We start from the raw sequence: 23333 nt of genomic DNA on the forward strand, positions 1-23333 counted from the left end.
GTAGTACTAGTATTTAATAATTAGTGCAATGTGATGCCGTGAAGTGACACTCCTGAACAGTATTGAATGATCTTTAATCACTTTAAGTGAAATGAAAAAAAAAAAAAAACCCAGACACTCTGGGTGGTCAGCACCCCCAAATGTAAAATTACCCCCGGTATGTATCATAAATATATGTTATGAAAAAATGTTGCTTGCAGTTCTCTCCGAATTGCACACAAAATAGATATTTGCAAACGTGCATGCAGCATTTATTTGTTATCTAAGGAACCAACATCCTGGGACATCAGCAGCAGGCGCGAGTGGGCGTGTTGCTTTGGATCTCCCGCAGAAGCCAAACGCTTATATTCAAACTTAAACCACTGACGTACATTTTCAAAGACTCCTACTAGCGGTGGCGCGTTGTGCCAACTCCTCCGCACCACATACTTGCCCACATGGTGTACAATAAAGTTGGCACTGATATGCATGGGCTCTTGGTGACTGAGGACTTATCTCACAAGTATATAATAAAGTACAGTCGACTCCTGGGATTTGATGTTAATCCATTCTGAGGTGGGGATGGTAAGGTGAAGTTTTCACATGGTGCGGATAGAAACCTATGCTAATTGGCTAATGAGTTCCAAATCCCCTATACCCCAGGTAAATAATTGACATTAAATGTATTTTAAAACTTCCACTTGTATCCCTATTATTATTTGTCCTGTTTGTGTTGTGCACACTTTTTTAATTAACAAAATCTCTCAGCACACTGTCAGTTGAAATTTTTGAAAATCATAAAAAAATTTTTTTTTATTTTAAACTGACATTATAAAGTTTTTTTTTATCGTTTGTGGTCACCTTGGCTCAGGAAGTAATACAGATTATTTTGGGTAATAATTTTGCTATAATATTGGATTTGATAAGATTTTTAACCTGTTTTTCAGGTTTTACAATATATGTTTTACAGAAAAATAACTTAAACATAAAATGAGCAAACATTGTGTTACGTTTTTGTTAGTAAAAAAACAAGATAATAATTACAAATATGTGCGCAATTGCTGGGCAATCTTAAACAGAGTCATTAAACAAAATGTTATTCAATGTGTCTCTGTATTACCTCCTGAGCAGATAATTAGTATTAAATTAAGTCAATAGTATATCAGCAACTTCACGATGCCATGATGCAAACCAGACCAGCATTTTAAATGACCTCAACCAATAGCTGAGAGGCATCATCATCAAAAACCTTAGTGTGACCTGTGCATTATTTTTTTTCTCTCCAAATAATAAGGAATTTTCTTCATTTTTCGAATTTTGATAGCGGACACATGACTTTTTAAAGCCCCAATGTGTAATATTTGACCACTAGATGGCACTGCGTTGCCTGGTTAGAGCAAGAGAGCACAGCGTGGCGGTAGGATGGCGAACAAACATGGCAACGACCTAAGCGGGGATACCACTGGGTAAAAGAAATACTAAATTCTTAACCTGGGTTTTTTTGATAACAATTAACATTGGTATAATGTGTATTTTCGCCTAGTATTCAAATGAATGTTTATTTTAACCGAATGAAAGGTTTTTTTTGCACAACTAGGAGGCACAAATATTACACACTGTCCCTTCAAGAAAATCATGTCAATCTATACGATTTTGTCATATTTTCTATGATTTTTGACAGAGCATTTAACTACCATGATATTAAGGAATGAATTACATTTTCATTCAACGATTGATTGCTTTGTCAATGTGCCTTGAAGAGACAACTTGGTTATGTCACTGCTTTTCCTTTAGACATAGGCATTAACAGCATATATAGTTTTATAGTTTTAAGTCAAGTCAAGTCAAGTCATTTTTATTTGTATAGCCCTAAATCACGAAGAGTCTCAAAGGGCTTCACAGATTGTTACACTATATTACACAAACTATTTTCAACTGACAAGAGGAGTAGGTTATTCGTATGCAATGGAGTAGAAGTGAGTTTTAAGTTTAGATTTAAACATTTCCACTGAGGTTGCAGATCAAATCTCAGGGGGAAGAGCATTCCACAGCACCGGTGCCCGGATGGAGAACGCTCTCGAACCAGCAGAAGACTTCTTTGCTCTCGGGATCATCAGAAGACCAGCACTAAGTGAATTATTCTCTTGAAAAGGGTCATTTCAGCATTTTATTGTTTACTGCGTCACAATAGATTTGTTCTTTTTTAGCATGGCCTGTCGGACATTCTTTCTAAAATGTCTTTGCAGATATAACTGACCTTTACTTTTACAATTATTCCACAAAATACTATGATGCCTATTCTTGATTCTGTAATTGTGTATCTTGTAGAATACTGGCAACAATAATGGAAAAAAAATCCCAAACTTGTAATTCAAGATTTTGTCAAATTCCCTGGCCAATTGTTCTGTTTTGAAGCAATACACTTTTTTTTCATGGCGAATAATTCCAGTTATCTCTAATATGCATAGAATAGTTTACATGAATAGATGATCTCATTTATATCTGGAACACGTCCCCATGTGATAACTCGGCAGTTGACTGTTTTTTATGACTTAAACACAAACACAAGAACAAAGAGATGTTCTGTGCTGCAGATAGATTTGGTGTTTGGAGGGCGGAGAGATTTGCCTCGGGCATCTATTAACCCTTTGTGTAATGACATTGCAGAGAAGACCCTTTACATTGGATTATTACTTTCATGCCGGGCATACACAGCTTGAAAGACATTTACTAGCTTGTAATTACATCTTTTCACGTCCATGTGTCCCAGCGGGGTATTTGAGTTGTGCATAAACCAGCAGTGATCAAACTACAGGTATGGCCTCTTTGATCCTGCCTGGCAAACACAAATATCTTAACATCATGGTTTGTACTGGTGCCTGAAATACTTCAAAATGCTTGTATATTTAAGGATTGAAAACTCCTTGAATTTTGGTTAAGGTACTTGTAAATGCTTGAATTTGTTTCCATGTTTCTCAACAAGTCTCCTGTGGCTTTGTTAGCCATTGTGTTTCTTCTTCCCTTGTGATTAACGGCAGCTTGCATTAGTGTTTATGGCGTTGTCACGTGAAGCATCATCACCCCCTATGGATTGCGGCCCTGAGGGCAGGTGCTTGTTACACCTACACAGGGCACTAGGAAATGTGCATTTGTGAAAGGAATACGTATCAACTAAGGACATTTATTATGGGCAACGCAAAAAATAAAGGTAGAGATTCCCAGTGGTAAATTGTAATGGGAAAAACTTCCTGCAATTGAAAAAGTAAGCTACATATTACTGTCATTTTTACCCAACCTATAATTCTACCTTTATTGGGAGACTATATTTATATATATATTTGCGACTTGCTCATGAACTAAAAAGCGTATGTGTTGATAAATACACACGTATGAATAAAAATGGCATATGTATATCATAGAAATATCTGGGGCTCTGCAAAATACACGATTCACACCGGCTTTCTTCTTTTAATGGTACTGTAGACATTGGAAAATTGTCTTTATAGGTCTTTAAAAAGCTTGAATTTGGCCTATAAAAAGGTTTACGAACCCTGTTTTATATATATATATATATATATATATATATATATATATATATAATTGTACAAAACAAAAACAAACCAATTATATATATATATATATATATATATATATATATATATATATATATATATATATATATATACACATACAATTAAAAATGTTTCGTTTCTGTGCTACTAAAGTCCTTGATGTCCCTTTGTGAGTCTTAAAAATATAAATAATAATAATTTAAAAAACGATCAATATTACATGAATTGTCAGGATTTTTTTAAATACTATTAAAGCCCCAGTGTGTAATATTTGACCATTAGATGGCACTGTTGTCCAATGTTCCCTCTAAGCTGCGCGCGTGCGCAATCGCGCACTGCCCGCACATTCTCAGCGCACAAGAAAATCGATCCAGCGCAATGTTCCCTCTAAGCTGCGTGTGTGCGCAATTGCGCACTACCCAGAGCTTTTCCACGCACAAGAAAATCTAGCCAGCTCACAAAAATCAGGGCTCAAAATTGCTAATTAAGAAGCGAATTAAGTCAAAGTTACAGTGCATGAAGGTCAAAATACATTGTGACATTGTGTTCTAAATGCGGTATTTGGAAGTCAAGGTCAAAGTACAACGAATTTGAGTAAAGTCAGCAGAGTTTTTCGAGAACCGGCTTCTTCGGCTCAGCTCACTAAAAGGAACTGGCTCTTTCGGGTCCTAAACAGCTCTTCAGGTTGTTTTTGCTTCTTTCATCCCTATATGACCAAATCATATTTATAATTATGCACAAAATGCCTTAAAGGATGGGGGAATAGAACAAAAAAGAAAAAAATACCAAAATGAAAAAGTAGTGAAAAGTTGAGGAAAAAAGAAACAAAAGGAAGAGAAAAAAGAAGGAAAATTTTAGAAAAAGCCAGAAAAAAAGAAAACAAAGAAACAAAGGAAAAAAGTAAATAGAGAACAAAAGAAAAAGGTAGCAGCTAGGAAATAATAAACACAATGAATTATTATTTTAAAGGAATTTAAAAAAATAGAAAAAACAGGGAAAAAGAAGAAAAAGTTTGTGTTGCATTCAAATAATTTCCAATTATACCAGGTCAATCTTGTTGCCAACATTGTACTTCCACTAAAAAATGTGATTAAATACAGTTGTGTATCGTGCAACCGACTAAATAAGCCCCCAAAAATGTTAGTATTATGCGACAAAAGATACCAGGGAAAAAAAAGAAATGGAAATCTTGTGAAAGAATTTTAAAAACAAATGACGTTTGTAGGCCGTACAACTTTTGCAATAATACATTAGTCAATTCATTCAAAAGTGAAAACATTTTTGCATTGCCGGAAACTCAAGTTTTGGAGATGTTTGATAATGACTTAGTTGCTACACTAGGGATTGCTGTTGTTCACTGTTGTTTCAAGCGTTGCTCACCGACTTTGTGTGAACGCTCAGTCCCGTGGAAAATTAGAGGGAAAATTGCTGTTGTCTAAAGCGAAAGAAAACCAGTGCCACAACAGGCAGCAAGACCCCAGACCAACATGGCCCGGACCTTAGGTATGGATTATACTATGTAAAAGTAATACAAATTCCTCCACCTCAGATTTTTTTTATAAAAATTAACATTGGCATGATCGTTTGTGTGAGAAGATGGGTAAAGAAATGAGAAGGAAAAAGGTATACGACATGATACAGTGAAAATCAGAGGTGAAACAGTACACACTGTCTCATTGGGCATCAATGCAAAGGCATTAATGCTTAATATTAAAGCTTCTTCCCATGGGCTCACCCCCAGTAGGAGGGGCCAAAGGGGTCGTGTGCGTAGAGAGCTGGGTAGCGGCCAAGGGAGGCGTCCTTGGCGCCACGATCCCCGGCCACAGAAACTGGCTTTTGGGACATGGAATGTTACCTCTCTGGCAGGGAAGGAGCCTGAGTTGGTGTGTGAGGTTCCGATTAGATATAGTCGGACTCACCTCCACGCACGGCTTGGGCTCTGGTACCAGTCCTCTCGAGAGGGGTTGGACTCTCTTCCACTCTGGAGTTGCCCGTGGTTTGGTTTTCTTTGCTACTGAGCTTAGTTCTAGTTTTGATCATTGTTTCTGGTTTGCATGTCTCCTTGTTTTGTTAAGCTATGTTTGTTTGTCACTTTGAACCTACTTTTTTGTTATTAAATGCAATCCCTGGTTTTGAGTACCCTTGCCTCAGCATCCGGTTTCCCACATGGGTCTATCACCCCCAAAATTTAACAATAGCAGCGGCAAGATGAGAAAATTTGGAATGGCTTACATCATCTTTTTTCGTAACGCTGGCTGAGGTATCTGATTTGATACTGTATCAGCAGATACAAAAGAAAATTTCAAAAAATCGTTAAACACACAAGGATGGTTTTCTGCATGCCTAGTTATAGTAGAAAGTGGTCAAGCATGTATTTCTTTCTCATTACTAGTCTGCTCAGCTGCATGACTCCCCCAAAAATGATAAGGGCAGATCGGAAAGCTCTGACATCACCCATTGACACGCAAGTGCCATCAATCTTTTTAACTGCCTTCCCTTTAAAATATAGACAAGGAGAAAACTATGTGCTGCAGGTGTGTGTCATAGCTGACATCATTTATTATTGTGGGTGTGAGTCACAGGTAAAACAGAAGGTCACATGAGCTTTAACAACTGTGTTGTTGTCAGAGGTGTAATAACAATGTCTTAATTGGATGTTGTTTAAAGACGTGGGATGTGGGACACGGAAATACACTCTTGATCTTGCTCTCATCTCTTTTTTTGTTGTGAAAACACAATTCGCTGAGTCAGGTTGGGAACGTGGGATGGCTCCTTGTTCAAAAAAGTATCAATGCATAGCTAAGATTTATTGAGAAACCTTCCCTTACATGTCTGGGCTAAAAATAGAATTTCTTAATGTAGGAAGTCATTTTTTTGGGACTGCCATATCTTACAATCTGTTTTGACTTAAGTTCAAAGGTTAACAGAAAATGAATGATTTTGTTGAATGTTCCGAAAATTGTTGTCTCTTTTTGATGCCTCATTGAACCAAACAGATCATTCAATGGAACAATCAGCAGCATTTCGGCAAATGAAGATACCAACGTTTGAGACGAAATAGAAACAGATCTTGGACTTCTCGAGAAAATTAGATTTTTTTTTTTTCTAAATTAGAGGATATTTGTATCTTGTCTATTTTTTTCGGATTTGTTTTTCATTTATTGTATTCTGTAATCTGTGATTGATGTGGATGGATGGTGTTATGAATGCACTGCAGGAAAGAGGTCTAAATCTAGTAGAAGCTAGAGCTCTTGTTGGTGATAGGAATGAGTGGAGAGATGTTGTAATAGGATAGTGGGGTGTTTGGACGCTTTCTAAGGTATGGGCAGGGCAAGTGTATGATGCGGCAGGGGTAAACTAGCGAAAGCTGTCGCGCCCTGCTGTTGAACAGAAGAGTGTTGTGTCACCCTGACCCAAGTGACATGACCGCTTTCTTGTGTCCCGTTTCATTGGGGGGACGAAAGCATGACCAACTTGGGTGCCAAGGTGCCTAACTTTTTTGGGTGTTTGGGCATTTGGGTTGGCCATGGTACAATTTTTTTTGTGTTTTTTTTTTTGCAATTTTTTCCCTTTTTATTTTCTTTGTGATTGTATGTGCTTGCTGTTGGTCACCCCTCTTGAGGGATATGACCAAGGTAGATAGATAGATAGATAGATAGATAGATAGATAGATAGATAGATAGATTGTGTTTTCTTAATAAAGAAAAACATTAAAAGTAATCTACATAACATGACTAAAATGATAGGCTGTTTGGACTAAATAAATGTCATAATTAATTATCATTTATGTGTAAAATATTTAAGCTCCAGTGTGTAATATTTGAACGATAGATGGCACTGTATTGTCCAATACATGGGTCTTTTTATGAGTATACAGTGGAACCTCGGTTTTCGAACGCATCTCAGTTCGAACAAATCGGTTCTCGACCAAAAATTTAGAGAAATTCTTGCTTCGCTTTTCGTTCAAAAAATTGGAGTTCGAACGCCGGTACGCTAGAGTACGATGCTGAGCGGCGTACGGGTGTAGATCGAGTAGATTACCCCCACCCCTCGTGAAGAACGGTTATCACGTGCGCGCGCACTTCTTTTCGCTTTCGCTTTTAATATCGGTGAACGGAGTGTTTTAGCCCCTAATTATGCCTCCGAAGAAGGTCGGTGCAAGCAGCAAAGTTGCTACAGGTGAAAAAAGAAGAGTAGTGCGTACAACTATTGCATTTAAGAAAGAAATAATAGCAAAATATGATGAAGGTGTGCGAGTTTCCCTTCTTTCGAGGGGATAGAGCATGGCTTCTGCAGACCACCACAAAGGTAAGAAATCCTATTCATAATTTTTTTCTTTATCCTTTAACCGCTCACCACTTTTTGTGGAGACCCGGGTGCTAAATGACGTGTAAACGACCTGATTTTTTTATTTTTACACGTTCATGTTAGCGTAATCTTTCGTACGGAAGATTACGCTAACGCGAATGTACGATTAGCCTGGGTTAGCTTCCTGTTTACGTTCATGGTAAACATTCAGGGTGTTGGAACGGATTAAAAAGATTTTACTTTACTTTTAATGGGAAAAACGATTTCGATGATCGAACAAATCGGTTTTCGAACAGGGTTCTGGAACGGATTATGGTCAAGAACCGAGGTTCCACTGTACATGGATCGGAGATTAAATAGACCGTGAATAGTTATTAATATGGCTTCATATACAGCAAATTATCATACTTGCAAAGCTTAGACACTATTGGTTGTTAAAGGGTTCAGTCCAGTATTTATCGGACACAATTTTAACTACAGTTTAAAGTTAAGTTGCCTGTTTTGGTTGTAAATTGCTAAATAAGTCTTTATATCGAAGTTCATAAGCAATTTAGGTTTACTTTTGAGACCTTTGAGACAGCACTGTCTAAAGTAAAGATAAATACGTTGGTATCGTCGCTTGCAGTATTTTGTGACATTTTACAAAAGAAGTTTTCTTGCATCTTTTTTCTAAACCATTATTTAGGACAAAACGATAATGAGCCTCAACATTCTTAAGTAATTGCGAGAGGGAGTTGAATTTTAAGTGGTATATTTGATAGGTGACACAGCCTCTGGCATTATTATTATTTCATAGATATCATGAAACCATTAAACTCCACACAGTAAAATAAAATGTTCTGAAGAATTAGATTTTGTCTGAAGGGTGTTTTTTATTGTGTCTTAAAATATAGGGTGTGCTTTTAAAAGAAAACAAAAATGTTTTGCTTTCATGGCTTTTTTGGTAAAAAGGTTCCCAACACCTGGTCTAATGCGATCGAAAACCAGTGCCAAAGAGCACAACAGAGCAGCAAGATGGCAGTGACCTCTTGGTTGGGATTCCACTATGTAAAAGATGACCAATGATTTTTATTTTATTTTTTAAAAAGGAACATTGGTTCATGTAATTTTGTCTAGTATTAACATCAATGTTTTTTTTACTGGATACAAGTTTTTGGTACCACTAGGACGCATTAAAAAAATACACACTGTTCCTTTTATGGTACTGGAGAAATTGGAAAATTGGCTTTGTAAGTCCTTAAAAACTGTTTGAATGTGTCCATGAAAAATGTTTTGGAACTGCAATTTTCACAAGGTGCCTGCTCCTGCTGTGAGGGGACCAACATCATATGTTACCTGCACCTCTAAAATCATCTCAAGATGCCTTCTTGGGTCCTGTTTTCTAGCACTGTGGTATTTCCTTTAGTTATATGCATGTGCTTGCATATGTTGGAGTTATAGGGAGTGGGACCCCAGAATATATACATTGGAATGTGAAGTGTGTGTTTTGGGCAGCCCCGCGGCTAGGAATGTTGTAACATCTTGAAGTGGCGTGAGGATTATGTGCGTACCGTGGGCGACAGCAGGTGACGGCTGCTGATGGGAGCGGCCTGCAGGCATGTCGCTCACCTTTTTTGTGTTTTTTTTAGGCTCTAAGATAACAAAAGGTGTGCGATGCTATATGATATGAGTGACCCAACAAGTTTTTTTGTCTAGCTTTTTTATTTTCTTATAAAATAACAAGCTGGTCGAACTCATTTTCCCTGAGGGTCACATATGTGTAATGGCTGTCCTCGGAGGGCCTGATATTAATTAGAAATGTAACTAATTGTAATTGAATGGTCTGTAAATAAATGTTACTACCGTATTTTCTCGACTATAAGTTGCTCTGGAGTCACAGTAGCCAAAAAATGCATAATTAAGAAGGAAAAAACATACATATGTCACACCTGGAGAGTGAATCGCATTTTGGGGGAAAATTTATATGAATCTTTGTAGGTTATATTAACGTTGCACGTACGTGCACATTTTAGACATGTTTGAATACGGCAGGAACGATGTAACATATTAATATAACTTTAGCATTTAGAACATGCTTATCAGCTTCACTCCAAATCAATAAATCCAATGAACTTTTCATCCTCAGTGTCACTTTTACCGGTAAACAACTCCTCCAACTCGGGAGGTCGACGATAAGCTCCTTCCACTTCCCCCCATGAAATGGCAAGGTTGAAATTATCAACACTGGCCTAGAGCGCCCTCTTGTAGTTTAGTGTGAAAATAACATATGAAATTACATACATTACAGGTAAAATAAATGTAAAACTCAATGATATAATAATGCGTTTATAATTTCTCATATAAGTCTCACCAGAGTATAAGTTAAGTTGCACCCCAAGGAAAACTATGAAAAAAAACCTGCGAGTCCGGAAAATACAGTACTCCTTCATGTAAAATAACTCTTAAGCCCCATTACTGTTGCATTTAAAACAACATTGCTACACACACACACACACACACATCTATATGTATATATATATATATATATATATATCATCTCTCATCTCATTAGCCTTACCGCTTATCCTCATTAGGGTCGCGGGGGGGCTGGAGCCATTCAGCCATCTCCGGGCAGTGGGCAGGGGACACCCTGAACTGGTTGCCAGCCAATCGCTATATATCTATATCTATATTATATCTATATATATATATATATTTATATATATATATATATATATATATATATATATATATATATATATATATATATAGACATTTAAGCCTTTTTTAAATGTATTTTTTTATTTCTATTTTTTGTATAGATTATCTCAACCAGAGAGGCTGAATTAGAGGTTATCTACTGGTATCAATTGTCCTTTTGTTCTTTTGTTGTTGCTGTACAGGTGTTTGGACAACCTTTGTCCGTTGCTTAGTGCTGTTCCAATCTAATATTTCACCACTATGTGCGGTTTAATGGATTATTATTTTTTTGTATCGTGTTGTCCCTTCTTTTCTTTTAGTCTTTCACCCTCAAGCTGAGTTATCACTTTTTTGCATGGATTTATGAGTTAGCATATTGTTTGAGATTAGCAAATTATCTGTTGTTAATTACACTAAACTTTTAGTGTTATGATTCCAAATATTGTACCGTATACCACTGGGGTACCACATTAATTAGTTTCAAGTGGGGATCGCAAAGTGAAATTGCCTTTTATTGGGGGAAGGAAACCTACGCTAATTAGCAGAGGCCTGTACCCGTGTACCCCTGATAAAAACAGGTAAAAAAACAAAATTATATAAATTAAGTACTGCCTATGTGTTATGTATGTGTACTTGATTGAAGTATTTAATAAATAAATACATACTGTATGTAAAGGAAACAGATTATATATTGATTTGAGCTACAGTGGGGAAAAGACCATAAAGAGGTTCTAAAAAAACATGTTATTACACACTGTAAAGTGAAAACATAAATTGGGGTTAGCTGTACCTATCGTACTCTTCCGAAGATCTGGAATTAGCTTGAATATACCATATTATGATGATCCAACTCTGGAGGTAGAGCACTCGTCTTGGGACCAAAGAGATCACAGATACAGTTCCTGGCTACTCTGAGTTAAATGTTGAAGTCTCCTTGGGGCGGCAGTAGCTCAGGAGGTAGAGCGATCGTTTTAGGATTAAGGGATCCCAGTTCGAATCCCGGCTTGTCCGTGTTACATGTCGAAGTGTCCTTGGGTAAGACACTGAAACCCCAATACCCCCAATAAGCAGGTTAGCGCCTTACATGGCTGCACAGATCACGGCCGCTATTGGGAAATGTGAAGCACAATGTAAAGCGCTTTGGGAAGTCATTGACTTGAAAAGCGCTATATAAATGCAGATCATTTCATTTCATTGGGCAATCACTAAGCCCTTAATAATAAGCAGGTATGCGCCTTGCAGGCTGACTCTGCTATCGCTGTGTGCGTGTGTATGTGAATTGGTAAATTGTGATGTGCGTTGCAAAGCCCTTTGAACTTACTCAGTGACTGGTTACAGCGCTATTGAAAGACAGTCCATTTACCATTTCTGTACCTCAACCTGACCCAGAGAAACTGTTTGCATTAAGCATAAACTTGAAATTGTTCTACATTTAAAAGTAAAACATATTTCTGGTTCACAATCCCCTTTCACCTGCGCTGAGGCCGCCGCCCGCCTATTTTCAAAGGCAAACATCCCACAGCAACGTTATTTCATGCAGCCGTTAAGTCAGCTGAAGTTCCTGGAGGGAGGCTGGCAGTAATTCTAGCCACCAATCCAAGCCGGGGCCTCCCAACACCGGGGTTCCCCTTTGTTCAACTCCTCCCTAATCTTTCAACTTCACTTCGAGCAAGATGAAGTTTCTGGGTGCTTAGCGCTGAACCCCAGACGGAACTACTTAAAGGAGGTGATTTGAAAAGACATTCCGACTTTTTGGCTCGGGAGAGGTTCTTTTCATTCTCGTTTGCTTTCGAGATAGATCTCGGGAAAAATGACATACAAATCCATACTTTGGATGTTAAAGGTTACTAGGCCACATCAGAGCTCACCAGCACCAAACACTTTCTTAAATACACATCCATTGACGGATTTTTTTTCACACTTTTTAACTTAGGTTTAAGGAACTTTGTGAAAGAAGATAATCGCTGCCCTTCTTTTGCAGATGAACATTTTAATATATGCAAAAGAGGTTTTAAGAAATTACAGTAATCACCTAGGTATTAAAACTTCTACTTCTGATGAATATGAAGTCGAGACATAATATGTTTACATGCAGAGCAAAACAGTAACTATATTTACTTGCAGGCGATAGTACAACTTGAATAAAAATTAAGAATTAAGTGTGTAATATGTGACCACTAGATGAGACTGTATTGTCTAATGTGAACAAAAAGCAGTGCCACAGAGCAGCAAGTTGACAGACAGACATAGTAGCGACATTATGTAGGGATTCCACAAAGTAAAACAAATACAAATTTCTCGAACTATGATTTTTTTTTTTTGATAAAAAAATAACATTGGTATCATAGTCCAGGTTTTTTTGCCTAGTATTTAAGTAAATGTTTTAGTACTGAATAAAAGTTTTTTGTACCACTAGGAGACACTAATAATTACAAACTGTCCCTTTAACAAGCCTTGAGACCTACAAATTACTCTGTATACATGGCAGTTGCAAGTACTGTATTCCAAGCACTAGTGCAAAGCGAGAGTGACACAATTAAGCAAAAATATGTTTTTTGCATTTAACTTTGACATTAAAGGATCACATTATATCCCGCACTAAAATGAACATAGAGCCTGTTTTTTTGTTCCAAATGTGTGCTCCAGAGTGTGTGCTATCTGTTTACAAGTTGTACTTGACTTGCCAGAAGAAAATACTTACACTATATATGGATGGATACAACTGGTATTTGTGCAATAGAGGCAGAAAATATGACGGAAATGTCGCAGAGAAATTGACCAAAACAAATGAGGCTTTTTTTTTAGAGATTAACCGGAGTCAGTGTATATCATTTGTCGCTGTGCTACAAGTCCCACTGTGCTTTGCGGCATAGAAATATCCCAGATGAGGGAAACTGCGCATGAGCCGTAATGTGCACAAGCTAAAGGGTTAATTCTGTGAGGCTAAAGTACATATATACGGTTCCTATGTATAAGAAATGTCCTTAATATGGGTGTTTAGGGAACGGATATTCAACAAAATAATATTTTAAGAGCTTCTACGAATCTAAGCAAGCCGTTTTTGCAAATACCGTTGGTAAGTTCTGAATAAAAAGATGGATATTGCTCTGTTACTCAAATACTATTAATACAACATTTTGAGACTTATGGATGACCAAATAACAAATTTCTATTTTGAAAACTATTAGTTGTATGTCGCTTTAAGCTGCCCCAAAAAAATTAATAATAAAATAAATAAAACTTATATATATATATTTTAATAGTCCTTAATCACAAAAAGTCTCAAAGGCCTGCACAGTTTAGAACATAGACTGGAGAAGAATAGAATAGAATATAATAGAATAGGGGCAGCACAGCGGCGCAGTAGTTAGCGCATGTGCGGCACAGTTCAAAGGTCTTGGGAAATCGGTGCAGCTAATGAGATGAGAATAGAATAGAATAGGATAGGATAGGACAGGATAGGATAGGATAGAATTTATCTTTATTATCATTGTTTCAAAATGGGTTGAACATATTGTGACAACGAAATTGGACATGGCACTCCAGTTACACATTCCTAAAACATCTAAAACCAACATGAGGGCAGGGAAAAACTGAAACCTCAGCATAAGGAAAATTAAGAAACATTGAGGAGAGAAAAAATAAAAATGGCGAGTGAAAAGTAAGTTAAAAAAAAACTACGAAGACTCACTAGTTAATTGATTGTGTTACGCTATAACATACATACATATATGATTCCTAGTTTGTGGAAACTGACGCAATATGTGTGTTTATGGAACGGATTAACCTCGAAAATCAAAATAATACATAACCCACTTTCCATACTGAGATTTACAGTAGATCAAGTTGACCCAGTTGGTGTCAACTTGATCACTCCTCTGGCTCTTTGTAGCTCCAAAAAGATTGGGAACGTCCCTTATATGATGCTTGGCCCCCTCCAATGTTTTCGTTCTTGCTTCGTGTTTTTGGCCGCTACATGAATTTTGATGAGAGACAAACGGGGATTTTTGTTTCTAGCCTTCCTCGATAGTGCGAAGAAAAAGGACAAATGGGTTGCATTATTTCACGAGCAGCTTACAAAACGTGAACTATAAAGGCGCAAGAAAATGTGAATCCCCAAATTCCAGTGCGTACGTTTTCTCTGTCCGAGTCGCACCCACTCATGGAATTGTCATAGAATCATCACACAAACAAGAGTCAAAACAGAGCAAAAGCAGGCCATGTTCAATCCAGAACAACAAAGACAACAGACACTCAAGCTTGATCTACACATGCGGTTGGGGTTTTGGGGTTTTTAAGGGTTATTTATCTATCTTCGTTATTCATTATTCATTATCCGTTATCGGTCAGTTCATAATACGCTACAAAGCCTAGGAGCCGGGACACTTACTCTCAGCCAAAAGGCCAAGCTAAGGTCCTAGCCCTAAAGCCTTGTTGCGATCATTGCGAATGCACCGTTCCCGGAGGTACTGCAATACCGGGCCGATGCGTGGAGTGGACAGAGCAAGCTCTTATTCCATCTCCGGAATGCAAAAATCAAAGCTAAAAGGCCAAGCTAAGGAACTAGCATCAAAGCCAAAAGGCCAAGCTAAGGACCTGGCATCAAAGTTAAAGCTGATTTAAAAGCTTCTACTTGTGTTGAATTATTGGCCCTGAAAAACCCATATTGGTTGATCCCTTGGCCAAGCATCTTGCACTTAAACTCTGTCAATAATTTGCCAATAACTTACCCAGCATTTTATTAACGAAGTTTGAAGCACAGTAAAGTGATCATAACTTGTCATATGGTTTACCCCTTGAAAATAAATTTCGCAAGCCACATCTTAAATGTCTTATGACATCAGAAAGAGGCCAATAAGAATGAAAGCCCATAGTAATACTCTCAACACAGTTAATACAGCATAATTATATGCATCATGCACCCTGCATGTCTTGTGACACCAGGAAGAAGCCAAAAAGAATGAGGTCCATACTAATACTAGTAAATAAGTAAATATATGACCAGTGCATTCTTTACATACCCTGCATGTTTTCTTACATTAGGATCTTCGGGAGAAGGTAAAAAAGAATGAAACCTATAGTAATACTACTAAATGAGTACATATATGATAGACTGATGTGTCAAACACTCTGCATGTCTTGTGATACCAGGAACAAGCCAAAAAGAATGAAGCCCATATAAATAAATTAATAGAGTGGGACCTCGGTTATCGCGGTTAATGGGGACCAAAACCACCATATGTATATATATATATATATATATATATATATATAGCACGGCGGCGCAGTGGTTAGCGCATGTGCGGCACAGTTCATGTCTTGGGAACCTCCTACGTGGGTTCAAATCCAGCTCCAGACTTCCTGTGCGGAGTTTGTATGTTCTCCCCGTGCTTGCGTGGGTTTCCTCCGGGCACTCCGGTTTCCTCCCACATTCCAAAAACATGCATTTCAGGTGAATTGGCTGGTCTAAATTGTCCCTAGGTGTGAATGAGCGAGTGAGTTGTCTGTCCCCGTGTGCCCTGCGATTGGCTGGCAACCAGTTCAGGGCGTCCCAGTAATCCATCCCAGTAATCATCGGGCAGTGGGCAGGGGACACCCTGAACTGGTTGCAGTCCAAAAAGAATGAAGGCTATAGGAATACTAGTAAATAAAATAATATATGATAACAATATGAAATTTTTGTCAGCAATCAATGTCTTATTTCATCTCATGTTCCCTCACCCACAAAAAAGGACCATCTTGTCCAGAGGCCATTGGCCTACTCTGGTTCTGTTGGCATATGGAATTAGCAGTAATTAAAGTCATTAACTCCAGCCTGCTCTGTAATCCCCCGTAATGCCCCCTAAACAGTGGCAGTCTGCTTGAGTCATTTTTCGTCACCTTGAGTACTAAAAAGAGAACAAGCAGCTACTGCTGTAACGCTGACAGGGAAAATTTATTTTGCTGAATACCCGTAAAGCCTCCCTTTTAATTATCTTGTGATTTAACTCGTGAACATTTCACAATACAACTCATTTGAGAATTTTGAGTAGCGTAACAAATTACAAGCCATTTTAATGAGTCACATGAGGCTTTGTAAACACAAGTGCCCCTAGAGGCCACTCAGTAATATGGCATCATTTGATCGTAATTTATTGGGACTGTTTCTTTGGGTCTTAGAATTTCTGGGAGCAGCAACTGCATTTTTTGTTTTGTTTTACTTTTCGGAGTGTTTTTACGTTTCTCTTTGACATTGACTCTATCTAGTCCTTAATTATTTAATGATACAGCACATGTTCTAAGGGGAGCTTTGCTGGGAACCGCAAGTAGTGCCCAATATCTGAGCTTCTAGATTATTGATGTTTAATTAAATTTCACGTTTCACGAAATATTTTATTGTATACTACAACTAGTGAGTATATTTTGTTTTGTTTAAATTTGCAATCGGTATTGAAAGAAATAACATAAAATCGACATTTTTTTCCGTGTTTTTTCAAGTGCAATTCTACTCTTTTATGAACTTTTTTCCCCAGCACTTTTGTCTCAATCAAATCTTTTACAATGCAATGATAGATGCAATGAAGGGAGCTGCTTCAATTGGCTGAAGTCCAGCTGTGTTCCTTCTCTCCTTCTCTCAATAGTGTACAGAGGTTAAAAGCTGAATGGACCCTATACCTTCATTTTTAGTCTCACAAAATACTGGGTTATATATGGGATATATATATATATATATATATATATATATATATATATATATATATGGGATATATATATATATATATATATATATATATATATGGGATATATATATATATATGGGATATATATATATATATATATATATATATATATATATATATATATATATATATATATATGGGATATATGTATATGGGATATATGTATATGGGATATATGTATATGGGATATATGTATGTATATATATATATATATATATATATATATATATATATATATATATATATATATATATATATATATATATATATATGTACTGCATATGTCCTACCCATTTTGGTGTCTGTTTCCTGGAGATAGCGGCTAAGGTGGTCCAAGATTTCATGTTGTTCACCATCTGTGCACCCCAGCTGTATATATAGATTTTCTGGCCATAAAAAGGTAAAAATATATTTACATTACGCAAGAGATTATCTGCTTTTACATTTAGCAGAGGTTGGAATATAAGCAGCATCTTTTCTTAAAATGACCCCAGTTGACGCTCTTTCTGTAGCAGTGGATGATGCCAATCTGGCAGTGCCCTTTTTTCCGTTTGATTGAAAAGCCATTTTGGGTTAGGCCATTTGACTCTGGGGATTGTAATAGGAGTGGAACTTTCCTGAACGTTGTTGACGTGCACACAAGTTTCCATGCAAAGCTAGACAGTTCCATGAGGCCTCTTTTAACTGTGTGTAGGCACAAACCTTTGAAAACACAGCATAATCCTCTGATCACATTTTTTTTTCATGAAACTTTACCCTTTTTTTTTGTTCTACAAATAACATTTCAGGAACGTCACTTTTTAACTATAAAACAGTTTCTTTCTAGACCCAAGCCAGATACAGTAAAAATAAATACAGTAGATGGGATGTAATATGACTCAATTTTGAGATGGTGACTGTAAAGTGAAATTTTTGTATGGTGTGAATAAAAACTGATTAATATGTAGCCATTGCATTCTGAACCCTCAGTACACAAATTAAAAACAGCAAAATAACATAATAGCACATAGTAATTACTACTACTTTGTAATATACATGAACAGGATTTGAAACAATATACTTGGTTAATGCAGAGGGGGAGGAGACTCAAATTAAAAAATATTTTAAAAATTCCCTTTTGCGTGGATTGCCATGCCCTTAGAATATTTCATTGCTTTAATTCCCTTCTTTTTCCTAATAAATGTCCTAATCGTCGATTGGTTGTTTCCATGCATTTTAGGGAGGGTTATGCATGTACTAACTTTGTATTTCTGGAATAGAATAGAACACTTTTATTGTCATTGCACAGAGTGTCATGAAATTCAAAGCTTCTTTATATAGTGCACATACACACATGGAATTTAAAGTAACATAACATTTAAAAAGTAACATAGAATTTAAAAGTAGTACATTTACCAATACAAAAAGAAAACATATCTAAATTTACACAACATAAGACAGAACACAATATAAAACCTCAGTAGGCAGCAACTGTGATAGCAGAGATCAATGAGAAATATTGCTTATTTACAGATCATCGGTTATTTATAGTATAATTACAGATTACCTGATATGACAATGTGGTGCAGATGACACCCATTGCAAAGTATGTCCGTTCAGTGCAGATTGAATGGATCTGTGTCGCCTGCCAGAGAGTAACAGGTTCAACAGATGGAAGTTGCGGTAAGTATTGTCCTTTATGATGTCTTTTGCTCTGTTCAGACATCTGGAATTATAAATGTCAATCAAGGAAGGCAGTGGGTAGCCAATAATCTTTTGAGCAGTGTTTGGTACCCTCTGCGGCCTCTTCCTGTGTGCTACTGTGCAGCTTGAGTGCCACACTGACACACCGTAGGTCAGTAGGCTCTTTATGGTGGAGCGGTAGAAGGTCACCAGTTCTTCATTATTGCAAACTTTGTCATGTTGTCATGTTTTTACTTCTCCCTTTGGCATCACTCCAAATCTTGGGACCCATATTTAAACAACTTTACGTAATTGGCCAATATCAGGCAGGCATTTTACAGCTGCAACTCATCATATGCACGGACACGGCAACATTTGAATTTTGTACATTTTTGGCCAAAGTCAAAGTCAAATTTATTTATATAGCCCTTAATCACAAAAATGTCTCAAAGGACTGCACAGGATTACAATGACACAATTACCTGATCTTAAACCAACATGCGGGCAAGGAACAACTCAAAACCTCAGCGTGAGGAAAAAGAGAAACCTTGAGAAGGGACCTCACAAGTGGTATCCCCCTTCCAGGATGACCAGGGTGAATTACATTTAGCATTACAGTACACAAACATAGTAAACACGAGGTAACATGTTGAAAATTTGTCCGGAAAGTGGACGCCCCCAGCCTGTAAACTAGTCCAGAAAGTCTATGACGGCCACGACGCAGCTTCCCATCTCTGCCAACTGGTCCATGCAGGCGTTCACATGCCTTGCAAAATGATTTTTGATTGATGTCAAATTTCATCTTATTCCATGTTGTAATGGGAAAGCATCATAAACAAGAGAACCCATATCCGGTTTCTACTGTAACAGCAACTAATTTCCAAAAGAATTCCCTCATTCATTTAAATGAAGCTGCTTATCAACTGGTAGCAGGCGCATGATGATTATAGAGTTTAAAAAAAAGTCTGTGTAGCAAGCAGCTGTTTTATCTTGCTGGTCTTCGTTTAAACACAAAAGCTAACAACCTCACAGAGATATGCACTTTTGCTTAATTGCTTGTATTTGAGTGGAATAAAACGCTTGTCCATGAAAGAAAAGTGTTTAGCCAAACTGAGTAGTCAAGCATTGAATTTTTGGGGCACAATAGTTGGGAGAGTATCAGCCCCGCCTGCAGACTGGAACAACTGTTGGTTGTCAATCTGCAAAATTGGAAAAGGAGTAAATCGATTTTAGGCAAGCTTCCGTTGTACGTTTTGCCAAATCTAACTTTCATGGGAAAATAAATCGGCAAAGTAATGTCAAAAGGTTCATTATTTGGCAGCCATTACAAAATCTCTCGCCACTGTTGTCATTTTTTTTTTAAGCTTTCATGGTGAAAATCAATGGCAAATTCACGTCAAAAGATTCATTGTATGGGAGCTGTTAAAAACACTTTTGCAGTTGTCTCCTTTATTTTGTGAGCTTCATGGGAAAATGTCACGGAAATTTTAATTCAAGATAGATTAAGTTGCGGCCTTAGCTCAGGGGGTAGAGTGATCACAGGTTCGATTACGGACTCCTGCCTGTTAACTGTCGAAGTGTCCTTGGGCAAGACATTGAACCCTAATTCCCCCAATTAGCAGGTAGGCGCATTGCACGGCTGACTCCGCTATCCGTGTGTGAATGGGTAAAGTGTGAAGTGTGTTCTAAAGCGCTTTGGAGGTCTTCGGTGACTGGTTAAAGCAGTATATAAATGCACTCCATTTACCATTTACCATTCATCCTTTCTAAAAATAAAATAAATAAATGTATATTTATTTACTTTTAAACCATAAGTTATCCAATAGGCTAAGTTGTTAGCGCATCGGCGGTACAGTTCTGAGGTCATTTGATCGAATCCTGTGCGGAGTTTGCATGTTCTCCCTGTGCTTGCGTGAGTTTCCTCCGGGCACTCTGGTTTCCTCCCACATTCCAAACAACATGCATGTCAGGTTAATTGGCCGGTCCAAATTGTCCCTAAGTGTGAATCAGCTAGTGAGTTGTCTGTCTCTGTGTGCCCTGCAACTGGCTGGCAACCAGTTCGGGGTGTCCCCCTGCCCACTGCCCGATGATAGCTGAGATGGGCTCCAGCATGCCCGCGACCCTACTGAGCATAAGCAGTGCAGATAATAGATGGATGGATAGTTATCCATTAATGTATTTCCCAATTACAATCATTAACCATGGGCTTTTTAAAGCAGTGATTTCCCTCTCACACATACACACACACACACACACACACACACACACACACACACACACACACACACACACACACACACACACACACACACAATGATAAATGAAAGTAAATGCAATCGTAATGATTCCACTCCAACGTAACCAGCTAATGTCTTAATTTCATGGTTTTTCAAGGCAATTTGGCTTTAATTAGCATGCTTGTAAATGACTGCAGGTGACACTTTAATGTTTTAAAAGGATTTCATGCATGCATCCAACTTGTCTTTGAACATTTTGCCGTAAAATGACATTGTTAAGACCGGATTTTTTAAATGTATTTATGATTTTAGCCTTAATAACCACGCAATTGTGTGAGAGGTTAAATTCTCTTTAAAAGATGCAGAATGCTACTCCTACTATGTGCTAACAAGGTATTAACAAACAAAATTGTGTCTCATGTATGTGCTAACTTAATGCTAATTTAAATAAGCATGATCTGGAAGTGAGAAGTTAAATTCATCATTAAAAAAGGAAGAATGCTACTCCCACTCTGAGCTAAAAAGCTAAAATAAACAGAAATGCGCCCACTGTATGTAAGACCCAGCTAACTTATTTCTAATGTCAATTATCATGATAAGGAAGTGAGAAGTTAAATTATTAAAAATATGGTAATAAGCTGAAACAAAACTAATACAGATTTCAGCCTTTGCATGTGTGTGACCGTTAGCTTAATGCTCATGTCGTCTAGCATGATTGTTCAGTGAGAAGTGAAATGTATCAAATAAATAAGGTGAATGCTACTTCCATTACGAGTTAACAAGCTAAAACAAAATGAATACCAAATTGCACCTCATTTAGGTAAGACCCTGCTCCCTTAATACTAATGCATATTAGCATGATTGACACTAATTACTGTATTATTAAAAATCTTACTTGGTTTTTGCTGCAGTCAAAAGCTAGAATATAATGGTTTGAACTTCCCAACTGGAAGACAGATGCTTTTTCGAATAATTTCCCTCCCCTCCATCACTTTTACTACCCTTTTCTTTTTTGAGCATGCTTGTTTTTCAGACGTACTTTTATCCGTTCTTGCAGGGCCGACGTACTTTGGTGGAGCTAGCCGCTGCATGTTGACAGTTATGGATTGATAGCAGCTCTTGGCAAGGAAATGGAATTCCTTTGCACCGTGTCACAAAAAAATAAATTCCATTCAGGGAAAGGTTAAGATGTTTATTGTCTGAGGATTTTGTCCTGTTCCGCATTCTTGATTTATAGAGCGAAGGAGACTTTAGTATCAAATGTCGATCAAAGTTTTTTTGGTCAAAGATCAAGTTGAGGATTGTGGGCTTCTCTTATTAATGTCAGTCATATTTTGTTTTACATTTAGACAGCCTTGAAGAATTTAAAGTAACAGTGTGTAATAATTCACTACTGTAGATCATTGTAGCTTAGAATGGAGCTGAAACATGTGTCTTTGAGGAAGACATACTACAGCAGCCCACAGAATAACACTTGCTGAAATTCAAAATCCTACTACCCTATTTTTTGTGTGAGAACCGATGAAATCAAGCGAGGGACAGGAGAGTAGCCTCTTTATTTAATTCGCAGGGCCTCGTGAAAAAGTGCTGTTGTGCTGTTAAAACAGCTTTCAGTTGCTTCACTTTTTTACAGCATCCGTTTCCAGTTAGCTCTTTGTATACAGCATGTTGCGTCTGGCTGTTGTTTTGTCTTTTAAAACAGTCACAGCCTGCGGGAAAATTAGGCAGACGCAGTTGTTTCAGATTTCGGTCCAATAATACTCCAATTTCCACTTGTCCTGGAAGTGGCGGTCCTCGCAGTCAACTTTCCTTAGTCGCCATGTCGGAAATAGGGTGGGCTAAAATTCTCACAGAAAGCGAAGAATCCGCGGGGCAGTAAAAATTTGATCATGGACCGTAACTGGCCCTCGAGCCGGAAATGTTGAATTATTAGATGAAAGGATGCTGTAAACAAACTTTTGTACCTTATATATATATATATATTTTTTTTTACGATGACAATAACTATACTATTCTATAAATTGGGATTCATTTTTTATTTTACTATGGCTCAATTTTTACTATTTTGTTAAGATTTTGTCATTGGACAACATGCTGAGTGCAAAAATGTTTCAACACGTTCTTAAGCAACCTTGATAACTGTATACTCCACCCACCTTTAGCTAACACTCAGGGTG

The 23333-nt window shown here is 37.4% G+C and overlaps 1 protein-coding gene and 1 pseudogene across 2 annotated transcripts in view; one reads left to right on the forward strand and one right to left on the reverse strand.

The window, feature by feature from the left end:
- LOC148370451 (myosin-binding protein H-like) overlaps window positions 1-23333 on the forward strand; it is a 195285-nt gene that overhangs the window by 87466 nt on the left and 84486 nt on the right. The window lies entirely within an intron of this gene.
- On the reverse strand, window positions 14983-15130 carry LOC148370453 (U2 spliceosomal RNA; annotated as a pseudogene).

Source organism: Urocampus carinirostris, chromosome 3 (genome assembly GCF_059441175.1).
Source record: "Urocampus carinirostris isolate Australia breed hairy pipefish chromosome 3, RoL_Ucar_1.0, whole genome shotgun sequence".
NCBI lineage: Eukaryota > Metazoa > Chordata > Actinopteri > Syngnathiformes > Syngnathidae > Urocampus > Urocampus carinirostris.